The following is a 17,855-nucleotide window of genomic DNA, read 5'->3' as shown; positions in this document are numbered from 1 at the left end:
AAATATGGCTTTCCATAGTTGCTGATCAGCATTTCATAACATTTATGTGTATTTCATATTACACAACCAGGCATAATTTTGGTATCTGAGTACTGAATGCAGGTTAAGTAAAAATATTGTCATACTATCTGAAAGCAACTATGATAAAAGAAAAGATAACTTTCCAAACTGGTGCCTCTCAAACACTGGCCCACCTTTGAATAATCAGTCATTGGTCATTGTTTTTTAAAATTTCCCGACTTACTCAGTTAGTGAAATCCTGAGCACTAAAAATAAATAGTTGTATATTCCTGAAAAAAAATTTCTAATTTAAGCAAAACTAGGTAAAAGTATAGAGCAATGCTGTCCAATAAAAATATGTGAGTCACAAACACAAGTCACATGTTTAATTTTAATTTTTTGAATATCTTTTATAAAAAGAAAAAAGAAAAACAAATATATCTAAAATATTTTCATTTTTATTATTTCAACTAATATGAAAATTATCAATGAGATGTTTTACTCTTTTTCATACCCAGTCTTTTAACATCTGACTGTATTTTGTATTTAAGCATACCTCAGTGTGGGTTAGCCATATTTTAAGTGCTCAATAGCCATGTGTGGCTTGTGGCTACCATATTGGTCTAGAACATAAAATATCACCAAAGGCATTTGAGATGCAGTCCCACAGATTAAGATACTGACCCTACAGATATGCTGTTTTTCTTAGACAAAAATCTGTCATTTGAAATGTCTGGAAAAGTTTATAGCTTGGTAATGTTTTCTAGATTTAATATTAGGTCCTCTTGAGAAAATGTTTAAATGTTCATTAAAAACCTTCCAAAATATGTCTTATAGACCATAATTAAGTTGATGATAATATGATTACAGAGACTAGAAACCAGTGGCAAACTTAGCTAATTCTGTTCATACCTTTTTATACATTCTTGGAAAAACTTCTTTGCAGATTTAGCATTCCAGGTTGTTGTATTAGCATAATAGAATAAAGAATATCTTAGAGAAACCAGCTCTTTGCAGACTTTCTTTATAACCATTATTTTTGGAATGTAAACATATGCTGTGTGGATTCAGAGTGACTAAACCGAGAAAACCATACATTTTTCAAAAAGAGGTTTCATTCCAGTCTCCTTGATTACAGAGTGATACTTGCCTTCTCTGAATGCCATTACAGAGAAGAAATAGAGAAAGAAGAATATGAGTGTTTTATTTCTGCCAACTGGCTGAGTCTAGCAAATTTCTTTCTTTCCCAATTCCCTGTACTATTTAGAAATCACTTTCAGAAAGATTGACTAGCAAGAATCACAACTAAATTTTCAATAATTTCTATGGATGAAGATATAATTATAAACATATCTAGAATAAATAAGGAACTATTATGTGTGCTCACAAACTCATTTATAAGCTTTCTATTTTCAAAAAAATTGAGACAAGTGTTTCATTTGAAAATTCTGTCCCTTATCATTTATTAATCCTATCATTGGCCCAACTAGAAGTTTCTGAGAATCTATTCTCATTAGATAAACTTGAACAAGTTCAAATTGCCAATGATTAACAATAAGTAATTTGTGAATTAATGTGAAAAATATGTTATTAAATGGATCAGACTAAGGAAAGAACTAAATTTCTATATGTGTAGAGATTCAAGTGGCTTGTAAGATATAGAAGCAAACAGCAACAAATAATTTATAGTTTATTTAACTTATTGAGCCAATAAATATTTTTAGAACTCACACTTCATGCAAATTACTCTTCTTAGATGCAGTAGGAATTCAAAGATGAATTGAATATGAATTCTGCATTTAAGATTTCATAAGTTAGTGGGGGTGAAGGAGATAATAAATAGCTATAATGGAAGCTCCAGAATTTTGAGAGACCTGAGGCAAGGGAGATTTGTTTCCCAGGATTGGGGGTGATGGAACCAGGAAAGGAGACAAAACAGCTTCCTCAAGAAAATAGATTTGAGCTGTTTCTTAATGAGTGGGAAGTATTTAATTGGAAAAAAAATAGGGGAAGACATTTAGGTAGAAAAAGTACTAACAAAAGCAAGGCTCTTGAAGGACTACAGAAATTTTCTTTTTTGTTTCTTTTTCTTTTCTTTTCTTTTTTTTTTTTTTTTGAGACAGGGTTTCACTCTGTCATCCCAGACTGGAGTGCAGTGGTGAAATCATGCTCACTGCAGCATCAACCTCCTGGGCTCAAGCAATCCTCCCACCTCAGCCTGGGACTACCGACGTGCACACCACGCCTGGCTAATTATTGTATGTTTTGTAGAAACGGAGTTTCACCACGTTGCCCGCCCAGGCTGGTCTCGAACTCCTGAGCTCAAGCAATCTTCCCACTTCAGCCTCCCGAAGTGCTGGGATTATAGTCATCGGCCACGGCACCTGGCCTTACAGGAAATAATTCAAGGGGAAGCGGTGATATATGGCTTTGCATTTTTTTCGCTGATTATGTTCTGAATAGAAAGAAGTTTTACAACATTGATTAAGGTGATTCTGTGGTTTCCCAGCAACAGTTGAGACTCTATTTAACAAGGAATTTCTTTTGATCACAGCTCCCAGTAAAATCATTCTATTTGCAAATTACAAGCATGTACTTGTTTCTCAAGTTTTACACTATGACAGAGAGTCAGATTCATTAATTCATTTATTATTTTTGTCCATATTGACATTAGTGTCATTGTTTTAGCCAGAAAAACAATATTTATTTAAATCAAATGGAAAAGAGAAGTTAAAATAATATGATCATAATTTGTTATTAATTAAAAACAGATAAATTTTGGCTTTATATTTTATATCTAATGTTTTGCTACATTTTATCTGTTTCCGATGTACAGATACTTTTATTTGTGATTTCTTATATTATTTACAAGTTTAGCTTAAACTTCCTCCACCCCTTCCCCCCAGTTTGATAAGTATTCAATTGGTTTTATTCTCATTAGTCCATGGCTTGACTGTATGTAATTAATAACATTTAACATTTTGGCACTTTTATTGCATCAAGCCTGGACAGCAGCCAGTTAGGTGTTGATTTCTTTTTATTTGTCTTCCTTGATGATATCATTAGTCCTAATATTTGGGATTCTTTTTTGTTTTTGCTTTCCCAATAAAGTCATTTTCCCTGCAATAGGCTAATAGGCAATAGGCTAAGACACTTCTTGCCACTGCGAAGAGCACAGACACTGTTTTCAGATTGGTGAAATACATCTTGGTAACAGATACCTTTTGTACCCCATTTTACTTCCCCTCAGCCTGCCTCTGACTTGGACAGTTTTTATGCATAGTACCACAGCCCCACTTCAGGTGCCTATCAGGTCTTTCTGCTTATATCTATATCTATTTTATAGATATACCTATATCTATCTATCTATCTATCTATCTATCTATCTATCTATCTATCTATCTATCTATCTATCTATCTATCTATTTTTGCAGGCTAAGGACCATTCAGCCAGAAGCAAGGTAATATGGAATCATGGGGGCAGTTAATGCTTCTGGGAGACATTCTTAACTAGTGGAGGAAAGAAGTTGATGGATGCTTACAGGCTTCCCAGCTCTGTGGAACCCCAGTTGTCTGCAACACAAAGTAGCACCATTGGCTTTCTCTTTTATTGGCTTTCTCATTTTCCCTGTTTCACTCTTCACTTCCTCACTCCTGCTTCTGGGAATCACCTCTCAAATAAACCACCTGAACCCAAATCCTTATCCCTGGCTCTGCTTTGTGAAGGAAGTGCATTTCACCATTCTTAAAAAGGATTATGTACTTTTTTTAGAAATAAGGTTGAGTAATAGAGTGACTAAAGAGTTTATATCAGGCCCCTCAATAGAAAGTTGAGATGAGAATGTCTGAGGCTTGTGTATGTGAATGAATTATAATAAAATGTTAATTTATAAGTCAAGTTTTAAAAACCTAGTGTTGTATTTCCTAATGGAAATAACATCATAAATGATGTAAATGATGTCATTTGTAATTAGCTTCCCAGTTAACAAAAATTAATTAAGTTTGTAAGTAAAAAAATTAAGTAAAACATAATTTATCCTGTTTTGCGGAATCGCATCGTATTAATTTGTTAGGACTTCTGTAACAAAGTATCACAGACTAGGTGGCTTAAAGAGAAATTTATTTTCTTACTGTTCTGGAGGCCAGAAGTCTGAGATCAAAGGATCAACAGGGTTAATTTTTTTCTGGGGCCCTTCTTGGCTTGTAGATGGCAATCTCTTCCCTCTGTCTTCCCATGGTCTTTCCTCTGTGTATGTCTGTGTTTTAATTTCCTCTCCTTACAAGGACATCAGTCATCTTGGATTAGGTCCCACGCTAGTAAGTTCATTTTGACTTAATTATCTCTTTAACAATACTTTCTCCAAATACATTCATAGAACTTCAATATATAAATTTGGGGAGGACACACAATTGGGCCCATAACACACATGTAACTTTAAATGTTTAGTTACCAAGTGTTTGATACATATAAACAAATATTAATAATGAAAACACCGTCATGAACATCATCATGGAAATAGAGCCTTATAAATGCCTTTGCAACCAGTTGTATTCTCCTTTCCTCTTCCATCCTCTTCCTTCACTCCAAGAAAGTAAACGCTATTCTGATTTTCATGTATCAATTACTTTTTAATAGATCAATGACGTATATGTACTTAAGTAATGCGTTACTTTTTTGAGCTTTATAAAATAGCAGTTTTTTTGTATAGTTTTATGCACTTGCTTTTTCTCTCAACATTATGTGTTTAAGAGTCATTCATACTGAAGTAGCTAGGTATAATTCATTCATTTCACTATTGTATACTATTCCACTAGGTGAGTATACATCTACATGAGTATTCATTTACTGTTGATAGAATTTAGCTTGTTTCCAGGTTTTGTTGTTGTTGTTAACTATGCTGCTCTTCTTGCACATATCTCTTTCACATATGTATGAAAGATGTTCTATACTCAGGTCTGGAATTGCTGGATTGTAGGGAATGTGATTATTTACAGATTCATTATTCACAAATTACTTTCCAAAGTGGTAATGCCAGTTTATGTTGCCATCAATAGTGTCTCAGACTCCTGAATAATTTGTATTGTGGCCAATACATGGTATTGTAAATTACAATACAGGCTTGTAAACTTATGCCAATGTAGTAGGTGCCAAATGATATCCAATTATGTTTCTAATTTACATTTTCCTGACAACTAATAATTGCTAATGAACCTCTTTTCTTATGTTTATGAGCCATTCATATTTCTCATCTACAAAATGCTTTCCTTTCTTTTAATTTTTTAGCCTACTTTTCTACTGAGTCTTTTGTCTTCTTTTTTTATGTGAGAGCTTTTTCTGTACTGAGACAAAATTCAATTTTTGCCTGTATTTCTTGCAGATATCTTCTCACAGTTTATAGTACCCTTTTACTTTCTTTGTCTTTTAATTAATAGAAATTCTTAATTTTAATATAGTTGAACTTAGCAGCGTTTCCTTTTATGATTATTTTTCATAGATTGTTTAAAAAATCTTTCCGTATCCTAAGGTCATATATATATGTGTGTGTGTGTGTGTGTGTGTGTGTGTGTGTGTGTGTGTGTATGTGTGTGTGTGTATATATATATACATATTTTCTCTAAAAACTTCATGGTTTTTCCTTTACATTTACATTTTTATTCCTTCAGTTATGGACTTTTAGATATAGTATAAGTTAGGGACTTAGCTCCATTTTTCTTCCACATTGATTATCAATTGTCCTATCAGTTAGAATAAAGTCACCACTATGCTTTTGTATGTCTTGCTAAATATTCCATTTGGAACTGAAATTTTATTCAATTGTATTTTCTTTTTAATTGATATATAATAATTTATATATTTATTTGGTATATGTGAGTGTTTGTTACATGCAGAGAAGGTGTAGTGATCAAGTCAGGGTATTTAGTATATTCATCATCTTGAGTTTTTATCATGTTTTTACCTGTTTAAATTTCTATAGGTTTTTGGAGAACAGGTGTTATTTGGTTACATGAGTAAGTTCTTTAGTGGTGATTTATGAGATTTTGGTGCACCCATCACCCAGGCAGTATACACGGAACCCAATTTGTAGTCTTTTATCCCTAACCCTCTTCTCACACTTTCCCCCTGAGTTCCCTAAGTCTATTGTGTCATTTCTTTGTCTACTTATTGATTGATGGGCATTTGAGTTGTTTCCACATTTTTGCAACTGAGAATTGTGCTGCTATAAACATGCGTGTGCAAGTATCTTGTTCATATGATGACTTATTTTCCTCTGGGTAGATACCCATTAGTGGGATTGCTGGATCAAATAGTAGTTCTACTTTTAGTTCTTTAAGGAATCTCCACACTATTTTACATAGTGCTTGTACTAGTTTACATTCCCACCAGTAGTATAGAAGTGTTCCTTGTTCACCACATCCACGCCAAAATCTTTTTTTTTTTAATAAATTTTTTGATAATAGCCATTCTTGTAGGAGTAAGGTGGTCTCACGTTGTGGTTTTGATGTGCATTTCCCTGATCATTAATGATGTTGAGCATTGTTTCATATGTTTGTTGGCCATTTGTATATCTTCTTTTGAGAATTGTCTATTTATGTTCTTAACCCACTTTTTGATGTTTTTTTTTTTTTTTCTTGGTAATTTGAGTTTGTTGTAGATTCTGGATATTAGTCCTTTATCAGATGTAGAGATTGTGAAGACTTTAGTAGGCTGTCTGTTTAGTCTGCTGACTGTTCCTTTTGCCATGCAAAAGATAGTTAATTTAATTAAGTTCCAGCAATTTATCTTCATTTTTATCACATTTGCTTTTGGTTCTCGCTCATGAAATCCTTGCTAAGCCAATACCTAGAAGGGTTTTCCTGATGTTATCTTCTAGAATTTTTATAGTTTCGGGTCTTAGATTTAAGCCCTTAATCCATTTGGAGTTGATTTTTATAGAAAGTGAGAAATAAGAATCAGTTTCATTCTCCTACATGGGACTTGCCAGTTATCCAGGCACCATTTGTTGAATAGGGTGTCCTTTCCCCACTTTATGTTTTGACACTATTCCACAAGATAGAGAAAGAGGGAATCCTCCCTAAATCATTCTGTGAAGCCAGTATCACCCTACTACCCAAACCAGAGGACGTAACCAAAAAAGAAAACTACAGATGAATATCTCTGATGAACATAGATGCAAAAATCCTTAACAAAATACTAGCTAACCAAATCCAACAACATTTCTAAAAGGTAATCCACCATGATCAAATGGGTTTCATACCAGGGATTCAGGGATGGTTTAACATACACCCATCAATAAATGTGATGCACCACATAAACAGAATTAGAAACAAAAATCACAAGATCATCTCAATAGATGCAGAAAAAAAACCAGCATCCCTTTATGATTAAAACTCTCAGTGAAATCAGCATACAAGGGACATACCTCAACATAATAAAAGTGATCTATGACAAACCCACAACCAACATAATACTGAATGGGGAAAAGCTGAAAGCATTTCCTGAGGACTGGAACAAGACAAGGGTGCCCACTCTCATCACTTATCTTTAACATAGTACTGGAAATCCTAGCCAGAGTAATTAGACAAGAGAAAGAAATAAAGGGCATCCCAATTGGTAAAGAGAAAGTCAAACTGTCCCTGTTTGCTGGTAATATGATTGCATACCTATAAAACCCTAAAGATTCCTCCAAAAAGCTCCTAGAACTGATAAAAGAATTCAGCAAAGTTTCTGGATACAAAATTAATGTACATGAATCAGTAGGTTTCTATGCACCAACAGTTACCAAGCTGAGAATCAAATCAGTATCTCAACCCCTTTTACAATAGCTGCAAAAAAATAAAATAGTTAGGAATATACCTAACCAAGGAGGTGAAAGTCCTCTACAAGGAAAACTAGAAAACACTGCTGAAAGAAATCATAGATGACACAAACAAATGGAAACACATCGCATGCTCATGGGTGGGTAGAATCAATATTGTGAAAATGACCATACTGCCAAAAGTGTCTACAAATTCAATACAGTTCCGTCAAAATACCACCACATTCTTCACAGAACTAGAAAAAACAATCCTAAAATTCATATCACCCAAAAACGAGCCTGCATGGCCAAAGCAAGACTAAGCAGAAAGAACAAATCTGGAGGCATGACATTACCTGATTTCAAACTATGCTATAAGGCCATAGCCACCAAAACAGCAAGGTACTGGTATAAAAGTAGGCACATGGACCAATAGAACAGAACAGAGAGCCCAGAAATAAACCCAACTACTTACAGCCAAGTGATCTTTGACAAGGAGTTTTTATCATTTTTATGTGTTGGTATCATTTCAAGTCCTCACTTCTAGTTACTTAAACATTTATAATATGGTTGCTAAGTATAGTCACCCTAGTCTGCTTTCAAACATAAGAACTTATTTTTTCTATCTAACTGTATGTTTGTACCCATCATCAATCTCTTTATCAATCTCTTTACTATACCCACCCACTTCACAGTCTCTGGTATATATTGCTTTATTCTCTATGCCCGTGAGATCAACGTTTTTACCTCCCACATATGAGTGAGAACATGTGGTATTTGTCTTTCTGTGCCTTGCATATTTTACTAAATATAATGACCTCCATTTTCACTCATGTTGCTGCACATGACAGTCTTTTTTTTATAGCCAAATAGTATTCCACTGTGTGTATATATCACATTTTTTTTTTTTTTACCATATCTTTGCTATTGTGAATGGTGCTACGATAAACATGCAAGTGCAGCTATCCCTTTGATTACTGATTTCTTTTCATTTGGATAGATACCCAGTAGTGAGCTTGCTACTCAGTAGTGGGATTGTATGGTAGTACTATTTTTAATTTTGAGAAATCTCCATACAATTTTTTTATAGTGGTTATACTAATTTACATTCCTACCAACAGTGGATAACAGCTCCTTTTTCTCTGCATTCTTGCCAGATCTGTTATTTTTTTTCTTTTCAATAATAGCCATTCAAATTGGGGTGAGATAATATCTCATTGTGGTTTTTGATTTGCATTTCCCTGATGATTAATGATGTTGAGAATTTTTTCATACACCTATTGCCCATTTGTATATCTTCTCTTGAAAAATGTCTATTCATGTCCTTTGTCCATGTTTACATAGAATTATTTGTTCATTTTTTACTTTTGAGTTGAGTTCCTTATATATTCTGAATACTAGTCCCCTATGAGATGAGTAATTTGCAAAAATTTTCTTCCATTTAAGAGGTTGTTTCTTCACTCTGTTGATGATTTCTTTTGCTGTGCAGAAGCTTTTGAGTTTAATATAGTATCATATGTTTATTTTTGTTTTTATTGCCTATGCTTTTGAGGCCTTAGCCATAAAATACTTGCTTAGGCCAAAGTCTTGAACAACTTTCCCCATGTTTTCTCCTAGTAATTTTATAGTTTGGGGTCTTATGTGTAAGAAGTTTTTAATTCATCTTGAGTTAATTTTTGTATACAGTGAGAGATAGGGATCCAGTTTCATTCTTCTGCACATGGTTATCCACTTCTGCCAGCACCATTTATTGAATAGGGTGTTCTTTTCCTAGTGTATGCTCTTGGCAACTTTGTCAATGATCAGCTGACTGTAAATATCTGGATTTATTTCTGGGTTCTGTATTCTGTTCCATTGGTCTACGTATCTGTTTTTATACCAACTACTGTGCTGTTTTTGTTACCATAGCTTTGTAATGTGTTTTGAAGTCAGATAATGTCATGCCTTTAGCCTTGTTCTTTTTGCCCATGGTTATTTTGACTATTCAGCCTCTTTTTTGGTTCTATACACATTTTAAGATTGTTTGTTCTATTTCAGTAAAAAAATGGCATTGGCGTTTTGATAGGAATTGCATTTAATCTGTAGATTTCTTTGGGCAGCATGGCCATTTTAAGGATATTAAATCTTCCAATTCATGAGCCTGAGAAGTCTTGATTTTTGTGTCTTCTTAAATTTCTTTCACCAGTGTTTTAATTTTCTTTGTATAGATTCTTTGCCTCCTTAAATTTATTTCTAGTTATTTTATTTTTTGGCAGCTATTATTCTAAATGGGATCACCCTCTTGATTGATTTTTTTTTTTTTTGGCAATTTCATTATTGGTATATAGATATGCTAATTGTTTTTGGATGTTGATTTTGTATCCTGCAACTTTATTGCATTTGTTGATCAGTTCTAAGAGTTTTCTTGGTGGAGTTATAAATTTTTTGTAAATATAAGATTATGTCATCTGCAAAGAGGAACAATTTGACTTCCTTTTTTTTTCCCAATTTGAATGCCTTTTCTTTTTTTTTCTTGCCTGATTGCTCTGGTTAGGATGTCTAGTATTATGTCAAATAGAAAAAGCAAAAGTGGACATTCTCCTCTTGTTCTAGTTCTTTCCCCATTCAGTATGATGTTAGCTGTGGGTTTGACATATGTGGCCTTTGTTATTTTGAGCAATAGTCCTTCGATGCCTAGTATGTTGAGTGTTTTTATCATGAAGGTATGTTGAATTTTTTCAAATGCTCTTTTATATTGATGTGATTATATAAATTTTGCCCTGTATTCTGTTGATGCGACATATCACATTTATTGATTTGGGTATATTGAATCATCTTTGCACCCCTAGGATAAATCCCACTTGATCATGGTGTATTATCTTTTTGACAGGTTATTGGATTCTGTTTGCTGTTTTGTTGAGGATTTTTTCACCTATGATTCTCAGGGAATTTGGCCTATAGTTTTATTTTTTCTTGTTGTGTTTTCATCTGTATTTGGTATTAAGGGCAATGCTGCTCTTGTTGAATGAGTTAGAGACATTCTCTCCTCTTCACGTTTTTGGAATAGTTTCAGGAAAATTGGTATGAGTTCTTTAGACACTTGGTAAAATGTAGTAGTAAATCCATCCAGTCCTGGTGTTTCCTTTGTTAGGAGACTTTTTATTACTGATTTGATCTTGCTACTCGTTATTGGTCTGTTTGGGTTTTCTACTTTTTCCCTGATTCAGTCTTGGTAAGTTGTAAATTTCCAGAAATTTATCCATTTTCTCTAGATTTTCCAGTTTGTTAATGTATAGTTGTTCATATTAGTCTCTGATAATCTTTAATATATCTGCAGTATCAGTTGCAATGTCTCATTTGTTATTTCTGATTTTATTTGGGTTTTCTTTTTATTGTGGCTAGTCTAGTTAGTGATTTATCAATTTTCTTTATCTTTTTGAAGAAACAACCTTTAATTTTGTTATTCCTTGTATTTTTTTCTTAGTCTCTATTTCATTTAGGTCTGTTCTGAACTTTATTTTTTTTTTTCTCTCTCTCTTTTACTTTGGGGTTTGGTTTGTTCTTGCTTTTTGAGTTCCTTGTGATGCATCATTAGATTCTTATGTGAAATATTTCTTTTTTTGGAATTTTTTTTTTAAATATATGCTTTAAGCTCTAGGGCGCATGTGCAGAATGTCCAGTTTTGTTACAAAGTTATACACATGCCATGGTGGTTTGCTGTACCCATCAACCCATCATCTACATTAGGTATTTCTCCTAATGCTCTCCCTTCGCTAGGCCCCCACCCCCTGACAGGCCCTAGTGTGTGATTTTCCCCTCTCTGTGTCCATATGTTCTTATCGTTCTACTCCCACTTATGAGTGAGAACATGCGGTGTTTGGTTTTTTGTTCTTGTGTTAGTTTGCTAAGAGTGATGGTTTCCAGCTTCATCCATGTCCCTGCAAAGGACATGAATTCATCCTTTTTAATGGCTGCATAGTATTCCATGGTGTATAAGTGCCACATTTTCTTTATCCAGCCTATCATTAATGGGCATTTGGGTTGTTTCCAAGTCTTTGCTATTGTGAATAGCGCCACAATAAACATATGTGTGCATGTGTCTTTATAGTAACATGATTTATAATCCTTTGGGTGTATACCCAGTAATGGGATCGCTAGGTCAAATGGTATTTCTGGGTTTAGATCCTTGAGGAATCACCACACTGTCTTACACAATGATTGAACTAATTTACACTCCCACCAACAGTGTAAAACTGTTCTTATTTCTCCACATCCTCTCCAGCATCTGTTATTTCCTGACCTTTTAATGATCACCATTCTAACTGGCATGAGATGGTATCTCATTGTGGTTTTGATTTGCATTTCTCTGATGACCAGTGATGATGAGCTTTTTTTCCATATGTTTGTTGGCCACATAAATGTCTTCTTTTGAGAAGTGTCTGTTCATATCCTTTGCCCACATTTTGATGATCTTGTTTGTTTTTTTCTTGAAAATTTGTTTAAGTTCTTTGGAGATTCTGGATATTTTAGTCCTTTGTCAGATGGATACATTGCAAAAATTTTCTCCCATTCTGTAGGTTGCCTGTTCACTCTGATGATAGTTTCTTTCACTTTGCAGAAGCTCTTTAGTTTAATTAAATCCCATTTGTCAATTTTGGCTTTGGTTCCATTGGTTTTGATGTTTTAGTCATGAAGTCTTTACCCATGCCCATGTCCTGAATGGTATTGCCTAGGTTTTCTTCTAGGGTTTTTATGGTTTTAGGTCTCATGTTTAAGTGTTTAATCCATCTTGAGTTAATTTTTGTATAAGGTGTAAGGAAGGAGTCCAGTGTTTCAGTTTTCTGCATATGGCTAGCCAGTTTTCCCAACACTATTTATTAAATAGAGAATCCTTTCCCCATTGTTTGTTTTTGTCAGGTTTGTCGAAGATGATTGTAGATGTGTGGCGTTATTTCTGAGGCCTCTGTTCAGTTCCACTGGTTTATATATTTGTTTTGGTACCAGTACCATGCTGTTTTGGTTACTATAGACTTGTACTATAGTTTGAAGTCAGGAAGCATGATGCATCCAGCTTTGTCCTTTTTGCTTAGGATTTTCTTGCCTATGCAGGCTCTTCTTTGGTTCCATATGAAATTTAAAGTAGTTTTTTCCAATTCTATAAAGGAAGTCAATGGTAGTTTGAGGGAAATAGCATTGACTCTATAAATTACTTTGAGCAGTATGGTCATTTTCATTATATTTATTCTTCCTATCAATGAGCATGAAATGTTTTTCCATTTGCTTGTGTCCTCTCTTATTTCCTTGAGCAGTGGTTTGTAGTTCTCCTGGAAGAGGTCCTTCACATCCCTTGTAAGTTGTATTCCAAGGTATTTTATTCTCTTTGAAGCAATTGTGAATGGGAGTTCACTCATGATTTGGCTCTCTGTCTGTTATTGGTGTATAGGAATGCTTGTTATTTTTGCACATTGATTTTGTATCCTGAGACTATGCTGAAGTTGCATATCAGCTTAAGGAAATTTTGGGTTTTCTAAATATACAACCATGTCATCTGCAAACAGAGACAATTTGACTTCCTCTTTTTCTATTTGAATGCCCTTTATTTCTTTCTCTTTCTTGATTGCCCTGGACAGAATTTGCAATACTATGTTGAATACAAGTGGTGAGAGAGTACATCCTTGTCTTGTGCCTGTTTTCAAAGGGAATGCTTCTGTGCTAGTGTCAGAGTTCGTGTGGGTAGAGGAGCCCTCCTGTGGTTTGGATTGCAGCAGTCTGTGGTGGGGATGTGAATCTCTGAATTTTCCTTATGTACCCTTTCCTCGCAATATCAAGTTCACTGTGGCTCCCAGCCAATCTCAGCCAAACTGGCCACTCATTTCCTTCTTCTTCTCTGCTTCAGGCGCTTCCCATGATTTCTCTGTTGGACTCCAGTGTTAGCTCCTAGATGTTCTATTTGAAGTTTGATTGTGTTCATAATTTTGGCTTTTCTTCCTGGAGAGGGCAGGTATCTTACATTGCTAGTTGGCTATCTTGAACAGGAATCAGAACTAAAACATTAGAAATAGAGAGAAGTTTGTGAACAGTCTCATGAATGGAATATAACCCCTGAGGAAGGTTTCTGTTATTTTCTTTTGAGTAAAACAAGGTATTGGTATTCTCATCAAAGAACAGGGAGAGGGAAGAGTGGTTTCCACTGGAGCGATGAAAACCTATCAATGCTATATCAAAAGGGAGAGGGTAGAAGAAAAAATAAGTAAAAGGGTATTTAGTTAGGGTGGACACAATGAGATTTATCCTAAATTGGAATAATTGATAATGTGCAGAACATTCACAAGCTTGAATATGGAACTAGAAAGCATTTGACCTTTACTTTATTATCTGTATGGTTTTATTTTATTTGAATCACTTTATTTTCTATTTATATTTATATTCTTTTTAAATTTTATTTATGTTTTAAGTTTTGAAAATTATACTTTAGGTTCTGGGATACATGTGCAGAATGTGCAAGTTTGTTACATAGGTATACACGTGCCATGGTGGTTTGCTGCACCCATCAACCCGTCATCTACATTAGGTGCTTCTCCTAATGCTATCCCTCCCCTACCCACCCCCTCCTCATGACGGGCCCCAGTGTGTGATGTTTCCCTCCCTGTGTCCATGTGTTCTCATTGTTCAACTCCCACTTATGAGTGAGAACATGCAGTGTTTAGTTTTCTGTTCCTGTGTTAGTTTGCTAAGAATAATAGTACTCCAGCTTCATCTATGTCCCTACAAAGGACATGAACTCATCCTTAGCTATATGTTTTTAAGAAGACCTTTAGCTATTGTCTACTTCAATTCCTTTATCTTATCAGACATACACATAAGACACAGAGAAATGAAGAAACTCCCCCAAAGACACATTGTGATTTGGGGCAAAACTATGGTTACAGTTCAGATTCGACTTGTGAAGGTTGTAGACCTATAAGCAAATAAAAATGACAAGAACACACATGTTTTTGACTTTGTATTTGTATTTATCTATTAGCTCAGTTTGAAGATTTTGGACTATTCTTTATTTGCTACATGTATTAAAATGTGAACTGCTAGCATACAAAGCAAAATAATGCATTTTGAAAATTTTATTGTTTATGCCTATGTCAAGAAGGAAGGTTAATCCAAAGGATAATTCCTTCTATCATATTCCTAGCATGAGTGAGTTTCCTCTTTTAAGCCATGTCGGTTTGCTTCAAGGTGGAAAACATAAGCAATAAAATATTTCTCTCTTGATAAACAAGTTGAACTTTCTCACCTCCAGTTAGCATGAATAGTTTTGTTTGGCTACTGACAAATAATAGTTTGAGGACAGCATAAAAGATTAACCAAAAATGCACATTTTTAGCTTCCCCAGACTTCTTTTATAGTTGATAAAATGTTACAAAACTCACAAGCTGTGATTCATTTATTTGTGACTTGAGGTTCTATAACTTTATTTTCTCTTGTGGCAAAAAAGACAATTACTATAAGAATTCGTCTTAGAGATATACTTTTCATTTTTTCATAAAGATCTTCCATCTAGTATGTAGGCTACAGCACTTGGCAGACAGGAAATTATTTATCAAACTATCTGATAAAAGCAACTTTTTAGGCTGGATGCGGTGGCTCACGCCTGTAATCCTAGTACTTTGGGAGACCAAAATGGGCAGAACACCTGAGGTTAGGAGTTCAAGACTAGCCTAGGCAACATGGCAAAACCCTGTCTCTACTAAAAATACAAAAATTAGCCAGGTGTGGTGGCCGGCGCCTGTAATCCCAGCTACTTGGGAGGCTGAGGCAGGAGAATTGCTTGAACCTGGGAGACAGAGGTTTCAATGAGCTGATATGGCGCCAGTGCACTCCAGATTAGGCAACAGAGAGAGACTCCATCTCAAACAAACAAAAAATCAAAAATAAAACAAACAAAAAAAGCAACTATTCCATTATAGATATCCATCAATAATTTGGAACTCTGAAGGAATTTTTTTCTTTCTTTTTTATAACAAAATTATTCTACAATGGCTAATGAGCCATCAACTTCTGAGGTTTATGCCGTTGTGTTCAAATTGTTTCCTAACTTTTTGGATCTCCAAAACTTGACTATTTAAATGTTGTTGCTATATTGGGAGATGAACCTAAATCTCAAAGTGAGAGAAAATATTTTCATGGGAAAGCTAAGAACAAGATGGAGGAAAAGGACCTCCATCAGTGATTCACGAATTAGACTTTCCTGAAGAAAGTAGAGAATAAGGAGCTGAATGCAGAAATAAGGAACAAAAAGCAGATTGGTTATTTCAAAATTGCTTTCCTTATAGGATTAAAACCGAGATTCCCTTAGCTTAGGTAAACCAGGCCCATTCTGATTGGTTGCTGTGAATCTTCTGGTTTTTTGAATACTGGCTCATTTGGAAGTTCAGTTTCATTATGTGGCACCTAACACTAGCGATTCCATTCTGGTTTTGGTCTGGTCTTTCGGGGCCTAGGGCAGGACCTCAGCCCTAAACAATGGCTTCTCTTCCACTTTGTTTAACAGTTCTCTGAACTCTTTCAAATTAATCTTTCTGTATGGCATGAGACAAAGGTAATGGTTCATTTGTTCTCTATGTGGCTATCTAGTTGTTATAACACTATTTATTGAAAAGTGTATCTTTTCTTTATTGAATTACTATCATATCTTTTTAAAAATCAAGGATATGTGTGTGGGTCAATTTCAGAATTTGCCATTCTGTTGAATTGATCTCTTTTTCATATAGCACACTGTCTTGATTACTGTAGCATTATAATAAATCTTTAAATAAGTGAGTATAAGTCCTTCAACATTGTTCTTTTTAAAAATTCTATTGGGGGGGCGGAGCAAGATGGCCGAATAGGAACAGCTCCAGTCTCCAACTCCCAGCACGAGCGACACAGAAGACCGGTGATTTCTGCATTTTCAACTGAGGTACTGGGGTCATCTCACTAGGGAGTGCCGGACAATCGGTGCTGGTCAGCTGCTGCAGCCTGACCAGCGAGAGCTGAAGCAGGGCGAGGCATCGCCTCACCTGGGAAGTGCAAGGGGGAAGGGAATCCCTTTTCCTAGCCAGGGGAACTGAGACACACAACACCTGGAAAATCGGGTAACTCCCACCCCAATACTGCGCTTTAAGCAAACGGGCACACCAGGAGAATATATCCCACACCTGGCCGGGAGGGTCCCACGCCCACGGAGCCTCCCTCATTGCTAACACAGCAGTCTGCCTCGATCTAACCGCAAGGCAGCAGCGAGGCTGGGGGAGGGGCGCCCACTATTGCTGAGGCTTAAGCAGGTAAACAAAGCCGCTGGGAAGCTCGAACTGGGTGGAGCTCACAGCAGCTCAAGGAAACCTGCCTGTCTCTGTAGACTCCACCTCTGGGGACAGGACACAGCTAAAAAACAACAGGGGAAGCAGCAGAGGCCTGTGCAGACGCGAACGACTCTGTCTGTCAGCTTTGAAGAGAGCAGTGGATCTCCCAACATGGAGGTTGAGATCTGAGAACGGACAGACTGCCTGCTCAAGTGGGTCCCTGACCCCTGAGTAGCCTAACTGGGAGACATCCCCCACTAGGGGCAGTCTGACACCCCACACCTCACAGGGTGGAGTACACCCCTGAGAGGAAACTTCCAAAGTAAGAATCAGACAGGTACACTCGCTGTTCAGCAATATTCTATCTTCTGCAACCTCTGCTGCTGATACCCAGGCAAACAGGGTCTGGAGTGGACCTCAAGCAATCTCCAACAGACCTATAGCTGAGGGTCCTGACTGTCAGAAGGAAAACTATCAAACAGGAAGGACGCCTATACCAAAACCCCATCAGTACGTCACCATCATCAAAGACCAGAGACAGATAAAACCACAAAGATGGGGAAAAAGCAGGGTAGAAAAGCTGGAAATTCAAAAAATAAGAGCGCATCTCCCCCTGCAAAGAGGCACAGCCCATTGCCAGCAACGGATCAAAGCTGGTCAGAGAATGACTTTGACGAGATGAGAGAAGAAGGCTTCAGTCCATCAAACTTCTCAAAGCTAAAGGAGGAATTATGTACCCAGCGCA

Source organism: Rhinopithecus roxellana, chromosome 3 (genome assembly GCF_007565055.1).
Source record: "Rhinopithecus roxellana isolate Shanxi Qingling chromosome 3, ASM756505v1, whole genome shotgun sequence".
Lineage (NCBI taxonomy): Eukaryota > Metazoa > Chordata > Mammalia > Primates > Cercopithecidae > Rhinopithecus > Rhinopithecus roxellana.
This window is presented reverse-complemented; position numbering follows the sequence as displayed.